The 16896-nt window shown below is 35.8% G+C and overlaps 1 long non-coding RNA gene across 1 annotated transcript; it reads left to right on the top strand.

The window, feature by feature from the left end:
- The first annotated feature begins 446 nt into the window (after positions 1 to 446).
- Positions 447 to 16085, top strand: LOC127512849 (uncharacterized). The gene is made up of 2 exons (XR_007930274.1): positions 447 to 958; positions 15808 to 16085. It is a non-coding gene; the product is annotated as an uncharacterized LOC127512849 (long non-coding RNA).
- Positions 16086 to 16896: the final 811 nt, after the last annotated feature.

Consider the following 16896-nt stretch of genomic DNA (forward strand, 5'->3'; position numbering starts at 1 on the left):
AGCCATCTATAGGTGTATATGACTTTCTCATCTTTCTGATGAACACAATCAGAGATATTGTAATAAATATCCTGACGTATCCAAGCTTTATAATGGCAGTGAACAGGGGTCACGAGTATGAGTTGAAGAAAGTGTCTCCATCCACATCCATCCATCATAAACTTGTACTCCACATGGCTCCGGGGTGTTAATAAAGGCCTTCTGAAGCGAAGCGATGTGTTTGTGTAAAAAAATATCCATATTTTACAAGTTATGAAGTATAATATATAGCTTCTGCCAGACCGCCTTCCTTATTCAAGTTACGAAGAAAGTGTAAACTGGCGTCGCGCCAGTTACATTTTTCCGTAAGTTGAATAGGGAAGGTGTAGGATGTAGCATAAGCTTTTTGAACTGCAAGAGTTTTACACTTTCTTCGTACATTGAATACGGAAGGCGATCTGGCAGAAGCTAGATATTTTATATACACCTAGGATGGCTTGAGGGTGAGTAAAGCTTGGGCTAATTTTCATTTGAAAGTGAACTAATCCTTTAAAGTAATGAAATACTCCATAAATAAAAAGGATAACTACTGTACATAATCATTTTAAGTTTAAGAAAGTTAATTCTTTGAGGACCAGCAAATTTCTCTTTTTTTTTTTTTCCTTTTTTCACATTATTTGTCTGATAAATTGTTTAAATATTTTCAAAATGGAAGAGGCATCCATTTAATAAAATAATTCCATTTACCATCATATTAATCATCCATTGTGAAGGCCTCATCGACACGACAGCCAGTGGCACAGTTCCTCAACAAACCGTCCATACCGGCGTGATGAATACGATCCTCAACTGGATTGAACTGGAATAAATACTTTGAATGTTGAGATCCTATCGGGCTTATGATAGCTACCTGAATCGTAACAAAGCACTGTTTGCCAGAGGAGAACTGGCCCCCTGACTAAGCCTGGTTTCTCCCAAGGTTTTTTTCTCCATTTTAACACCTATTTGCCACCTGTTTGCCACCTGATGTCACCTGTTGGAGTTTGGGTTCCTTGCCGCTGTCGCCTTAGGCTTGCTTAGTTGGGGACACTTGACATTTGACATTTGATATTCAACAGTGCTTTGCATCTGCCTACATTGACAGCATTTTCTTTAAGAGCTGCTGTGCAGCCAAAATTATATACCAGTTATCACTGTAAAGCTGCTTTGACACAATCTGCATTGTAAAAAGCGCTATATAAATAAAGGTGACTTGACTTTTCTTGTTTTGTGGGATTAAGTGTGCATATTCCATTTCTTTGTATGTATCTGTTTTGCCAGAGCCTATATGCCCAATTTTTTGGGGTTCAAATGGATGTGTTGTTTTTTCCCCCAAGTAGACTGGCACACAGAAATAAATCTCCCACAACACTTCTGTTTAACCTTTTCTTCTAAGCAGAACTGTTCTCATCGTAACTGAATTTATAAACTCTTACTGTTTCTGTTCTACACCATATATATTTTTCCCTAGTTTAGATTCCTTGAATACCTGGAAATAGGCAGTGCACGACCCAATGAGGCCAGCAGTGGGAGAAAAAAAAAGTTTGAAATCTCCCGAGAACAGATGATTGAATTATTTAGTGTATATCTGTAATTGGATCTATTTTTCTGTGATGCAAAGGTACTAGAAAGGTTCATTTGTCTTATGCCACAGCTTGCTTTGGGTGGTCTTTTTGTTTGGACGGTGGTTGCAAGTATTTGAATGGCCATATCTGGCTCGGAAAGCCCCCCCCCCCAGCCCCTTTACCCAGCCTGCTCTGTTTAATGTGGTCTACAATTGCAGCTGCCTCATTTGGATTTTGTAGTTTAACAGTATTTGCTTTCGTCTTTTTCTTCATAAGTTTATTAAGAGACGAAAGGCCACTATTTAAGAATGTAATATTAGCAACTGCTGTTGTGTGATGTTTCATACGAGCATGTTTGTAATGTAAAGCTTTTCTTGCTTTTTTAAAATAATGTGCCAACATGCCCATAACTGACATCAAGGCATGTGACGTGTTCAACAGAACATATGCGATACTCATATACATTCTCTTTTATACTTTTTTCCCCACTCTATACACACACCGGCTTGGATGACTGCAGACTTGCATAGAATGGTTACAGCATTCCTGTCACTCAGCCTGTAAAGTTGTAAAGTTCAGAAACAAAGCACACAGGGTCAGAGAAAGATTCCTCATGCCTTCATAGATTGGTCAGGCCCAGCTTCTGTCTACAGTTGTACTAGTGGCACTGGACCTGATCCTGGGTAAATTGCATCTCATGGCTTCCATATTGACTCAATTGTTTCTCCTAGACTTTTTGTTTGATCTTGTTGAAACTTGGGTTGTCAAACTAGAGAATTGGTAGCAAATGTGTACGATCTCATTCATACATTTTTGTTTGATTTGTTTAAGCCCCACTGAGGTAGAGGTTTAGGGGTGGACCTTTATGCTTACTTTTTTCTAAAAAAGAAAATTGTAAGTTTTTAAATGAATTAAATTATTTAAATTCTTGTGAAATCGCTAACTTGAAAAGTAGTTTTCAAAGATAATTTCCCCATGAAATCAAGTTGTAAAAATCACCATCCACTTTATATGGAAAACAGCAGCTCGAACATAATGTAAATTATCTCTTTTTGTTTTCCACAAAGTTATAAAGGTATCATGAGAGTAAATGATGCCAGATTTTTAGAGGTTGGAATGTATTGAGAAGTGTGCTAAGTCTAAAAAAGAAGGCACTGGGAAGGAATAGAGTGATTTTATATCATTTGTGGTTTATTATGACATGAACAGCCTTTTGAGAAATAATCTTAATTGTCTTGCATCTTTTCTCCCGTGTCTTTTTTCAAAATGATTAATACTGCTACAGATTGACTCTGAAGTCTCCTCTAGTTTATGATTCATCATCTGAAACGAAGGTATAAATTAATGCATGTGGTGATGTCGGCCTCACTCTACGTCTGGGGTTCCTGTGATGAAACCTTTTCTAATTTCCCTCAACACCAAAAGGAAAAGAAAAAAACAACAGAGAAGGAACAGGAATCATAAATCACTTTATTGCAAATAGTGCTGACAGGGAGTCTGATCTGAATTTTGATATACGATTCAGTTGACCTAAAACATTAAAATCGGACGGATCATAAGAGACCTGATTTTAGTCATAACTCAATTTTTACAACACATATAGTCACTGTATATGGGCCAGTATGGAGCATCCCAGTTTTGATCCATTATTAATTTGCAGAACTGCAGCACAGGATGCTCATCCATTTGTAAACTTCCGTATTTGAGACAATGGGCATCATTCAAGACCACTCACCTTCCATTTGTTTCTCTCCATCCTTCTCTACTTAGTTCCTTTCCTGCCATCCCTCAATGTCTTGACAGAGTGTCGCTTGTTTAAGATGCAGCATGGGAAACTAATACTATTTTAACCAAGTCAAGTCACCTTTATTTTTTATAGCACTTTATACAAATGTTTCAAAGCAGCTTCATAGTAATAAACAGGAAACGTCATCAAATATGAGATAAATTCAAATTCTGCTGTAAAGCAGCTGTAGCAAGATAAGTGTCAATATTCAGCTCAATTCAGTTCAGTGTTAATTCAATTCAGTTCAATAACTGTGTAAAGTTCATTCATTATAAAACAAGCTCAGTTCAGCTATGAGCAGATCTAGCTCGAGTCAGTTCACTGTTGATTCAGTTCAGTTCAATAATAGTGTTGATGTTGCAAACTTCATCACTTTTGAAAAAACTAGTGACAATATTGTCATTATTCAGCTCAATTTAAGTTCAGTTCTCATCGTGTCAGTGCAGTCAAATCAATAATATTGCAGAATATTAAACGTTCCCAACAAAGCAAGTCAAAGGCGACAGTGGCAAGGAACCCAAATTCAACCAGACTAATAAGCAAAAATGACTTTAGATAAACATCACATTTGTGTTTTATTTTTTAAATTTTTTATTGCTGAAGTGTTGAACTTTCTTCTCCAGCATCCTATTCTTCTGCAGTCCAGAATGGCAGCACAGCTGAAAGGGTTATTTTAGCTGTGCCCTTATTTTACAGGTATGAATTTGCATTTCCTTCAGCCTGAGGCTTATTCATTTCACTTTTGGTGTGAAAGGGCCTTTACATTTGCCAAAAATAGAACTTTTTTGTTGTTATTAAAAAACAAGCAATCCCAGCCCAGGTGGGAAAAAGTACGCAAAAGTAATGTAACACATTACTTCCAATAAAAGTAACTAAGTAATGCATTTAGTTACTTTTTTAGGGAGTAATGCAATATTGTAATGCATTACTTTTAAAAGTAACTTTCCCCAACACTGCCCAGAGTTTAGGCCGAAAGGCGTTTATGGCACAGATTGCTAGCTAACATGGTAAAGAGAGTGCCAACCTCTCCTCTCCTTTCTGACCAGCTGTTGTACTCTAATTTAGGAAAGAGAAGAAGCCATTCAGGATCCATCAATCAACACTATAACTACTTGTGACCCCTAGATCACAGGCTTCCTTTCCCATCACCTGCACGTTCTTATGCGCAAACCCGATATTGCGTAGTGAATTCACAATTTACAAGTCGCCCACTGAAATATTTGTATTCCTCATCTGCGAAAACTTTTTCATCACATATTCACAACTTCATAAGAAATATGACAATTTGGTGAATCTTTCCTCTAAGGTCCAACCAGATGTGTTGTGTCAAGGAGAGGCTAGCTATAGGGTGTCGACAGGTGGCTTTTATTCACAGCTGCTGATGAGAAAGACTGAACCCATCCGGTCACACAAGGTGAGTGTTGTCAGAGTACTCTGATTAAGATCAGCACGATTGCAGATGTTACAATAGAGATGATTTAGTAGACTTTATATGAACGTGGCCCTTTAGAGCCTGATATATACCTGGGAATTGCTGTTTATTTATTATTCATGATGTTTTGTCTCTTATCACAATGGACTGACACTGTATGGTTTCTAGATTACTGGGGAACAAAACATAATCAGCGTGCACCATAATACAGCCATAAAATCATAATACAGGCTCATTGTCTACCTCCACACGTAAAAGCATTCAGACTGAAAGGCTCAGTTTGTCCTAAATTATGTTCGTTAGCATGTGTGTGTGTCTGTGAAGTCTGTTATTAGGTTTAGGTTCCAGATGGGTGCTCATAAGCGCTCTCTTTGTGGCAGATTAGAAATGCAACACTCATGGTACAAGTCAAGATGCTCAAAATTGTAAGTTAGCAAAAAGGCAAAAATTGTTTCAGTTTTTTTAAACTGAAAAATATATATTTTATTTTATTTCAGCTTAAATTCAATTAATGAAAATGTTTTTACTTTTTGTTTTAGTTATTACTGTCCGTGGGTGTCATATTACACTTTTTTTTATATTCTTTGATGTCCGATTTGATGTCATTGTAATGTGATTTCAGTTCTGTCACGACAACTCTCGGAGTGTTTGGCATTGTAATGGCTATGACATTGTTGATATGTTTGGTCTTGGAGCAATAATCTGCTACGCTGCTGCTGCTGTTATTGCTGCTGCTGCAGAGCAAGTAACAGGACTTGCTACTGCCAATACATACATGAAACGCTGCTGTGAGCAAGTAAGACATACTGCTGCTGTACAATATAGCATAAATTACAGGTGGAGCTGGGGAAGGTGGAGGGTTTCTGAAAGCACGCTGCAACTGCTACAGCAAATGCTGACCAGTATGTGAAGGTTGAGCAGTGAACTCTGGCTACTGATACAGCAGGAACCAATCAGCTGTTCTCTATAGAGAATGATGTGATTGCAAGCAAATTAGGTTAAGGACCTTTCAGCCTGTGTCATCTAGAGTTTCATGACAGAACTTAGTATTAATAATCCTCCTGCAAATTTTGTCCAGCCATCACCAAAAGTGAGATTAGGTGAGTCATGTTATCTTTAGACCTCTAGACCTCTTGATAGATAATATAAACTGGATATTTTTTTATTCAAATCTGCTTGTTTCTAACAGAAACAGCAGTATATCAACAATGGCCTGGTATGAGCTTGGTATATATCTTGAGCAAAAGACTATTAATCAGGGACATAAAGCCTGAATCTACAATGACTTTGCATTTCCTAGCTTATAATTTATTTAAACTTCTTGAAGTTCTTGAAAAGTTTCATATGTACGCAACTGGTCAAATGTTTGGGGTCTTTAATATTTTAAATGTATTGTTAACCAAGGCTGCATTTATATGAAGAAAAAGATTTAAAAGAACAGTTTTCTATTTTAATATTTTAAAAATGTAATTTGATGGGAAAGGTAAATTTTCAGCATCATTACTCCAGTCTTCAGTGTCACATGATTCTTCAGAAATCATTCTAACATTCTAAAATTTGATGCCCACGAAACATTTTATTATGTTAAAAACAGTTGTGCTGCTTAATATGTTTGTGGATACATTTTTTCATGGTTCTTTAATGTATAGAAAGATCAAAAGAACTGCATTTATTTAAAATATAGATCTTTTATAACATTATAAATATCTTTACTGTCAGTAATGCATCCTTGCTGAATAAACTTCTTGCTTAAGTATTTATTTAAAAAAAAAAAAAAAAAAAAAATCTTAATGACCCCAAACTTTTGAATGATAGTGTAAATCCATATGTATTAGTGTTGTCACGGTACCAAAATGCCAGTAAATAAATACTAAATAATAAGAAAGTTAAATGTTATTTAAAAAAGAAAAACATTCTTATTTCCACACAAAGATGTGTCATATAGCCTACCGCCTTGCGCTTTGAGAGGGATGTGGGACACGAGCAGGAAAGAGAGCATCTCTTTTATGATATCTTCATGTTATCTCCTGATGCTACAAGCAACTGACACTTGTTGGAAAAGGTCTGAAGAGCGAGTTTTATCTTCAGCAGGGCCAAGACATTCAGGCTAGGTTTGATTTTGCGCTGCCAGAGAAAGCGAAACTAAAAATCGCCGTGTGTGAAACGCGCTATACAAATAAACTTGTTTGTGAAGTCTAATAACAAGCACAAACTGTGTTAAATAGAAATTGACGTGCAAGCAAAAAGGTTTCTGTCCTACAGTGTTTTTTTCTACTTTACCACGGTAAATAATGCGAATATAATAGGCCTAAAGCGAACGAAAGGAAGAAACGTTTATAATCCCCTGCGTGAGTGGAGATTTGGGAAAAGAAACAGAGATTCCATGTTCAGCGGAATAACTAATGGAATATTGTTAAATTCTCTGCTAATCGGGTGACCAGATTGCGATTCGCAAAACAGAATACAAAGCTGACAAAGCTTAAATATGGACTTGCGTACCTCTTTCATTCGGCATGAATCCAAATGTTTCCATGGCTGTGATGTCACATTTAATTGCTAACCTATTATTTTATAAACAAAGTGTCATATTCACGTAAATACTGACACAGCCCTATCAGTGGGTACCGAATATACCCGGATACTCGGTACTCCCGGTACTACAGAAATGCTGGTATCGTCACATTTTCAAAATTTCAGTACCGAAGTACCGGTACTTTTGACAACACTAATATGTATAATAATTATCTGGCTTTTGCTGTCGTTCAGAACCCATGTCCATTATAATGGACATTTTAAATAACTTCGAAAAAAATATTATTAAAAAAATATTATTAGAAAAAAATAGTATAAATATTTCTATTAGTAAAAATGATGTTTTGTCTCTGGAATGTAATTCAGGTCTGAACATCATTTTTAGCACTGCTGAACAATCAATGTTCAAAACAAACATAGACCTCACTATCCAACTACGCTGCTTGCCCATGAGTTTGCATTTCAAAAATAGGTAGCATTGTTTGCAAACATTTCCTGAATAGTGTGTCTGCTGGCCCGGAGGTGGCTCTGTGTTTGTTCTGGAAGTGTGTATGTTTGTTGTGTTAATGGCTGCGTTAACTATTCAGCTGGGTGGAAGAGTATATGCTCTGCTAATTAAGATAGGATGCACACTGTTTACCTTTCATCGCATCCGCTTATTTGAGATGAAGAGATAAGAAGGGGAGAGAAAGAAAGAGAGGGAAAGAAGGAGTGAGAGAGAGAGAGAGAGAGAGAGAGGGAGAGAAAGAGACGGTTCATCTGGAGTGGTGATAAAAGCTGTCACACATAGTCTCTCCCTCTCTCGCTCTCCCTCTCTCTCTCCCTCTCTGCCAGTTCAGGGAAGGCGGGTTATCTGTTCACATATCTTCATTCTCTTCCTCACACCTGTTGATAAAAGAGATCCTTGCAGGAAACCCAATTCCTGTCATCACCTCACTGTGTCTTGTGCTTCTGCTCTCTGAAGTGCCAACGATATTTTAGTGCCTCCCAGTCCTGTTCAGTCTCTCTCTTTCCACTGTTCTCTTAAATCTATTATTAGAATAGGAGGTATTTTGCATCTTATAAGAAGTACAAGGCTGAGCCTAATCCCTGATGTATGTATTTTTGTTTGGATAGTGGACATAGTTTTCAGATAGTCTATTATCAGATAGTAACACTGATAATAGACAGATAAAACATGGATTAGGAGGGATATTAGATTCAATAATGATTGATATCTGCCTTGAGGACAAGAACACCAGAAGAAAACGTTGAAATTTGGCTATAAATGTTTTCTGTTATATATTTTAAAATGCTATTTATTTTTTAGAGATCTATCATTCTAATATGCTGATTTGGTGCATTTTTGGTGGATTTCTTTTTTTTTTTATCAATGTTGAAAACATTATTAGATGAATAGAAACATTTATTTGAAATATTTTTTTTTTCTGTAACACTGTAAGTCTTTACTGTCACTTTTTTTTTTGAAAATACATAAATAAATAAAAATCTCACTGAACTTTAGAATGGTACTCTATGTCATTTCTCTTGTAGGCCTGTAAGTATTGTTGTTTGCTAAGGCAGGCATCACTATTGCTGTTGCTCATACTTTGTGCTAGGAATTTAAACAAACCACCAATACTAAGTATTAAACCTTAGTGCATAATTGTACAATTAGACTTAGGATTTTCGCTTAAAAGTTGACAAAACAGACAAAATGACAAAAACAGACACAAAACCCATAGACTTGGATTGTCAGAGGGACCTGAGCCATATCTAGAGAATATCATCTGAATGTCATAGAGACTGAGGTTTGGCTTTTTTGATTTGGGACCATATGTTGTGTGTGTAAGAAACATTCTTTTATATGTGTTTTCTTTTTCTTTGCCTAAGTAGGTGGCAGAACTTAGGTCCATAATAATCCTGGAACCAGCAGAACACCACAATTTACATGCCCAACTTGTTGGCTGACAAATGACCAGTCATGCTGATGTTTTTACATTCAGTTATGTTAAGTAGGTTTAATCATCTTGTCAATCATGGATCACATCGATCAGGTTGCCCGTTTTGCCAGCTTTTTTCCATCATGGAAGAGTATAGACCCACCTTGGGGTCAAGAAGTGCAGAACTCTGACTTGTTGTCAAAGGAAGTATCAAAAGAGCTAATTGAGACCAATACTATTTATATTTACTTCATTTACTATGCTGTTACCTTACTCATTTTCTATTTCCATTCAGCCAATGATGTCACGGCTAGACAGATGTTTGTAGACTGCCTTTAAGCGGTACCTTTGCACTAGATAATAAAGACAAACCAACGTCTTCCATGTGTACATGTTTTCCAGTCCGGCTTTTATATGGAAGCTTGTTTTCACCACGGAATAAAACAATTTAAAAGAAAATTGTGATATTTTATCTCTCAATTCTTTTTTTTTTTTTTTCTCACAATTGCGAGTTTACATCTAGCAATTCTGACTTTTTTTCCTCAGAATTGAGATATATATATCAAGTCAGAATTGCAAGATATAAACTCGCAATTGCGAGAAATAAAGTCAGAATTGTGAGATAAACAGTCAAACCAAAAATTATTCTGACATTTTTGATATTTTTGATATATTTTTACTAGTGGGTGCAGGACACTATAGTTCATTTATGTAAGTGAGGATAGCAAAATAAAGTAAAGTGTGACATATTATACCCAAAAATTCTTCATACAGTGGACTACCAGTAAAATTGATAAAAATTTGGAACCAAAAATTATTCAGACACTTTGACCTGACCATGTTTTGCTTAAGTGTTATCTGACATAATTAAGATTAATGTTTTCTGACACAGTTTAACTCTGAGATCTTGTCATATTTTATTACCAATTTTTTTAAACTATAGTGAATAAACTGTATTAATTAATGAAATGTTCAAGGTGTCTGAATAAATTTTGGTTTTACTGTAAACTCGCAATTCTGAGAAAAATTCTGACTTTATAACTCACAATTGTGAGAAGAATTGTGAGATAAAAAGTCGCAATTATTTTTTATTCAGTGGTGTAAACAAGCTTCCATACTTTTATATCATTGTTTTAACTGCAGTTCTACCCACGGCTTGTACAACACCAGCGGAATGTTGTTTCTTGACTTTCTTGGATGCCAGGTTATTTCTAAAGTAGTAGTGCCAGTAAAACATGCTTCAAAATGCATGCATGACTTCTAAACAATAATACAAAACACATGGGAAGTGTTTCAGCATGTTGTTGTGCTATTTTAGTCCAAATTGAGTTCAGTGCTGTTGCTTAAATGTTGACTCAGTTTCAAAACCCAGTGAGCTGCTCAAAAAAAGCATGATATGTGCACTCTTAACATGAAGGCTATTATCCAGTCCTGTCATTGTAGCAACATGCTAACATCAAACCCCGTTGAAAACAACGGCACACCGCTATTTGACGCGCAGTTGCTGCTTACATAGAGTTTCATATTGGTCAAAAAGATTAGGCCTACACATGAAGTTTTATTGTATTTGCACACCAAATGAAATATTCCTCTTATAAAATTCTTGACAGCATAAGCTGATCTAAGATCAGTCTGTGCCCAAGCAGGAGTAGTGACTTGGTGTGTTTGTTTTTCTTTTTTCTTTCCTGATACGGGAAAAGAACGGCGTATTGCCATGATTTCTGTTGAGGTTGGCAGGGCAGGTAGACACAACATGGCATGTTTGTTTGCAGTCAGGCTTCAAAAAAGAGACAATGCAACCCGAGGCGATCCAGAGGTATGCAGTGAATGTGCGTTTTGAAGTACAACATTGATATCTTGGCACTGTTGAGAACTTTCACTTTAATTCCTTTTAAACCCTTTTGACTACATTAAAGTGCCTGCTACTATACCACACTGTGATCCAGGTGGTCTTTTTCTCTAGCACATCGCCCTTCCCAAACCCAAAACCTACCTGTCAACCTGAGATGTATGCAGGAAAAGGCAGGTTTCCTGTCTAAGAGCGCAGCACTTACTCTAGGCAGAAACTCTGATGATATGTACAGAATCCAGTTGTGGTGTCGGTCACATTAAACGCAGTCAGTTCTTCAAATGGGATCTGTGTTACATTATCCAAGTCATTTTGAGGCAAGAAGAGGGAAGAGTACACAACAGTTCCATCTGTTACATAGCATGATCTTACAAGTCATGTCAAGAATAAATATAAATTATTTCTCTCTATACAATGCAAGTAATTTTGTTAATCAGTATTGTTAATCAGTATCTTTGTCTAGTTTTCCAGTAAAAATGTACACTTAAAATGTATTTAATTTTTGTGAGCAATAATTTAGCAATTATTTAAAATTTTAATATTTCACAGTATCAATGTTTTTACTGTGAGCGTAAAAAACTTCTTTCAAAACTACGAAAATAAAAATAGTGTGTGTGTAATAGTGTAATATGTGTATATATATAAAATAATTATTTAAATTGTTAACAATATTATTAATTATATCAGTTATTTATATAATATATAATTTTCCTATAATATAATATATAGAATATATTATATTTACATATATAATTAATATGTTTCTGAAGTGGTTTTGCTTCTGTGAAATGCAATGTTGTTTGTATTTCCTTGATTCATTTTCTGAAGATCCTGAACTTTTACTGAGATTTAGCATGTTTGTTTCCTTTGACTGTGTCCTTTCATATTGGTTTTGGCTCCCTCCGAAAAAGTAAAATGTCCCTCCTCCCACTCAGTGTAAACCTGACTCCAGACAGGTAAGACAACCACCCACTCAATCCTCAGCAGAAAGAGAGTGAGAGAAGATAAATATTCCCTTCACGTGGGGAATGTGGTAATGTAGGCCTTTGAAAAGCATAGGCCGTTCTTATCCATCATATTGCATCATATCTCACGGCAGGCAGACTCCTCTGCTGTGGACAATGTCACAGTGAACTCATACCTCATTTCTCACTGAGACCTGCTCAACACCGACAATTAGTCATTCACAAAGCTCTTGGGTCTTTAAAGGCATTGTGAATATAGGATTTTTTTTTTGACCCTTGACAGTTTAGAGGCATTCTTGACAGCTGGTTTAAGTTATGCCTCATCTTAACTAGAAACTGTGCAACAATTTTGTGAACATTTTTATTTTATTTTATTTTATTTTATTTTATGAAATGAAATGAAATGAAATGAACTTTTTAGAGGACCCCAGCCTAAAATATAAATGCAGCTGTACATTGTCATAGATATTTTATATAATGTATATTGATGTTTTATTTTATTTTATTTGTAACACTTTACAATAAGGTTTCATTTGTTAACAGTTAACTACATTAGTTAATATGAACTAATGTTCATAATAAGCAATAATTCTACAGCATGTTCATGTTAATCTCAATATTTACTAATACATTTTAAAGACCAAACATTGTATTTGTTAACATTAGTTAATGTTATTGTGAAATAACATGAACATTTTTATTAAGTAACAATAACAAAGGTTAATCAATTATGTAAAATATATATTGCTCCTTTTTAGTTCATGTTATTTAATGCATTAACTAATGTTAAAAAATGAGACCGCACTGTAAAGTGATACAATTTTATTTTATTCTTGGAACTTTTCTCTTGTTGTTGTCATGTCTGGTTAGGACGAAAATGTGGAACAGACCGATTAGGACAAGGAGGTTCAACGTAAACTTTTTATTGTTAAAAATGTATATATAGTAACTGTTCAAACGCATAGCTGGACTGAAATCTTTAGATCAGTTTCTCCTGATTGTTGAGCTTCTTTTACCATTGTATCACTCAGACATTGCTGGTTCTTTCACCCAGTAACATTTAAAAAACTGCTTGCATCCCAGTCTGCTGTAAGGATTTAATGGAGGGAACAGTGGCACAGGAGCAAAATGACCTTCCCAGATTCTATCTGGCCAATTAAAGCACACTGGACTGAACGTTCTCCCTCTCAGACTACATTTGGTGTTTGCATTCAAAATACCGGAGCCCAGAGAACCAAAATTACCCATTGTTTTATGCTTTACATAAATATTTACAAATGCAGCACCAGAGAAGTTTAGGCTAAATGGACCATAGAAATATTCTGAGCGCAGGGAGAAAGATGGTCCCACGAGGACCACAAGTTGTTAAAATTAATGTTTGTGGCAGAGAGTAAAGGGGATTACAGTTAAACGCCATGGAAGCTGTTATTTTTGGTGGATGCTATTTTTAAGAAAGGTTTGCTGTTCTCCCCACTGAATTTAAAGCTCAAATATTCTGTTTTTCTTCAGGTTGTCAACTTGTGGGATAGTTAGCAGAGAGTTTTGGGGGGTCCGGAAGAAAATTTCCTTGTGTATTTTAAGTCATAATGAAATAGTCAAAAACAAAATAACAATTGATTAAATAGGGAAATGTTTTTAAAACATTATCTAATGCATTGAGACCTGCATTCTTAGTATTTATGAGTACGTCATAAATATCAAAATACTGAGTCTGGCTACTGGCTACTTTCTATTTCTACTCAAAACAAGAAGGTAGAGACAGAATCTCAGAAACTTGAGTATAAAGATGATAATGATGTTAATAAATGCTTTCAGTCTATTCATAACCATAGCATAGGTTTCATTTTGAGCACTGGAGAGACGTTTTTCAGGAATAACACAGTCAGGGAGGGTGTAATGTATTTGTTTACTGCGTGAGCTGACTAGTATAGCTAGAACAGGAGTATCGCCACCCTCATTTTTAGCTTAATTAACATTTTGCACTGGAGAAGTCCAGTTGTTTATGTTTTCATGTGGATGATTGTACAGTAAGAGTGAAAGAGAAAGTTTAGTTTCACTTTTTTCAAGATGTTAACATTTATGTTGATATTTGCTTGTAATGTGATGTTATGTGTAATAGTACAGAGTGTTTTGATTTCATGTAATTTCTTTACGAGTCTTGTGTTAGTGTGTATCATATTGAAAAAAAATTTGGACAGCATATAATCAACATTCTCATTCTAGAGAGGATCTGATTGGACAAATTAATGTAGTGCAGCATCGATCATCAATAGTTTTGGTCTATTTTCATTGAAGACAGAGACTTTACATTTTAAATGTAATATATACATTTAATATACACTTACATCTATATATATATATATATATATATATATATATATACATAAATATATATATAAAACGGTTAGTTCCTGTCCTTGATTCTGATTGGTCAATAGCTGTATTTTATTCATGAGGAACCACTCATAGCAACGTAAACTGTTTGTTCTCAATTGATATTGTTCATTGAAGCTTACTGTATTATGTAGAAGAGTATTGTGAGAAAAATATTGAGTGAGCGAGTTTATTACCTGCATTCAGATTTGGCATTTTCCTTCAGGTCAGTCCTGTTCATAATAAAAAATCTGTTTAAATGTCCGATGTATTATCTTGTCCTTTTAACAGTTAAGGGGTTTTCCCATGACTAACAGCACTAGTCAAATCATTTGTCAGTTGCGTCTTGTTCCGTGTTCACAACAATTCAGTCTTTTCAATGTAGAAGTCTTCGCTACTGACTGACACACTCATAAAGACAGTCTTTGCCGCCATCTAATAGCATAATAATGTAACTTCTGTTGCTGTTCACGGTCAGGGACTATTTTTTCCGGCGGAAGGAAGGCTTTTAGTGAAGGTTTACTTCATGAAAGTTGCATTGATACATATTTTTGGCTTTAATATTTGTATTGTGTGGTAACCATTTTATAAAAGCAATAAGGAACTCGAGGCTAGTGCTGTAACAACGCCCTTCAGCCGTGACTTATTCACGATATAGCACAGCCTCTCGTACCTTATTGCTTATATATATATATATATATATATTGCTGCAACTGCTATAGTAACCAACCATTTAATGTTAAGCAGCAAGCTCACTGGCTGCAGATGCGACATGAACCAATCCACTTGTGCCAAGTAGTTAACGCTGTAAATAATCATCATCATTGCGTTAAGGACCCATCAGTCTGCGCCATATACAGTTTCATGACAGAACTAGACATATATATATAAGAAGTGTCTTATGTTCACCAAGGCTGCATTTATTTGACCAAAAACACAGTAAAATAGTAATATTGTGAAATATTATTAGAATTAAACTTTTTTCTATTTTAATATATTTTAAAATGTAATTTAAAATGTGACAGCAAAGCTGAATTTTCAGCAGGCATTACTCCAGTCTTCAGTGTCATATGATCCTTCAGAAATCATTCTATGATTTGATGCTTAGTTTGTGTGTGTTTGCATCAAGATTATGTATGCTAGTGTACACTTACAGTGATTCTTGATTTAAAAGTCTAAATATTTAAATATATATATTTAAATAAGCAAGATTGAGGGGGACAATTAACACCCTTCCGAATCCATGCCTATGGTTTGCAAATTAATTAGTGAAAGATATATATTTCAGATGAGAACTTGGCCACAGCAGAGGCCTGTTAAAGTGAGAGAGAACTGGCACCCCGACTAAGCCTGGTTTCTCCCAAGGTTTTTTTCTCCATTTTAACACCAATTTGCCACTTGTCTGCCACCTGATGTCACCTGATGGAGTTTGGGTTCCTTGCCGCTGTCGCCTCTGGCTTGCTTAGTTGGGGACACTTGACTTGACATTTTGATATTCAACAGTGCTTTTGATCTGCCTGCATTGACACTATTCTTTAAGAGCTGCTGTGCAGTCAAACAATGTACCAGTTATCAATGTAAAGCTGCTTTGACACAATCTACATTGTAAAAAGCGCTATATAAATAAAGGTGACTTGACTTGACATTGTATCCTCACTGGCTATTGCACCATCAGCCCAATGACTCATTAATCTAATTGTCCTGCTTTTCAGACTCATTCTCTCCATCATATGAATTTATTGTTTTTGGCTACCATAAGTCACTTAAAAGCCAACTTTATCTTAAGGGCCGATTATTTGGTTTCTGAATCAGCCTGACTGCATACTGCCAAGAGTCTTGACCTCTGAATTAACCCGCAGATAGTATCCATTTAAACTAAGATGTGTGTGTGTGAGAGTCCTGTGCATCTGCGGAGCCTCAGGAGGGCTTTATCAGAGTTTATTAATGATGGTTTGATTCCCTCTGAGTTCAGCGCCTCTCTTTAAACTATAACCCATCAATATTATCAGGGCTTTCTGTTTTCTGTCTCACAGACAGCCTGTCAAAGCCCAGGGGCGGACCTCAAATCTTTCTTAATAATACTCAAAGATCAGAACACAGCTGTGATGCTCATGTAGAAACTGTTTCCTCAACTGAGTGTTTTATATTTACTGCCACATACTAAGCCTTCAGCGTGTAACTCATCCTGCACAGTTTCACGGACATGAATGATACCTCGAATCATGTGGCTTGCTAAGTAGAGGTGTGCTTTTATTTTCTTAATCGGCCAGATTTATTTTCCCCCTTTGGTCGATAAAAGCAAATAGACTTACATTGAAGTTATAACCCTAGCCAAAAGTTTTGGATGGGCTCTTTGGACTTGGACCAGTAAATAAGTAGCTAAAAAACACTTTTCACTTACATCCACCTTGCAGTGCCCTAGAAACCACCTTAGCAACCGTTCAGAACATGTCA

The sequence above is a fragment of the Ctenopharyngodon idella genome, chromosome 5 (assembly GCF_019924925.1).
Source record: "Ctenopharyngodon idella isolate HZGC_01 chromosome 5, HZGC01, whole genome shotgun sequence".
NCBI lineage: Eukaryota > Metazoa > Chordata > Actinopteri > Cypriniformes > Xenocyprididae > Ctenopharyngodon > Ctenopharyngodon idella.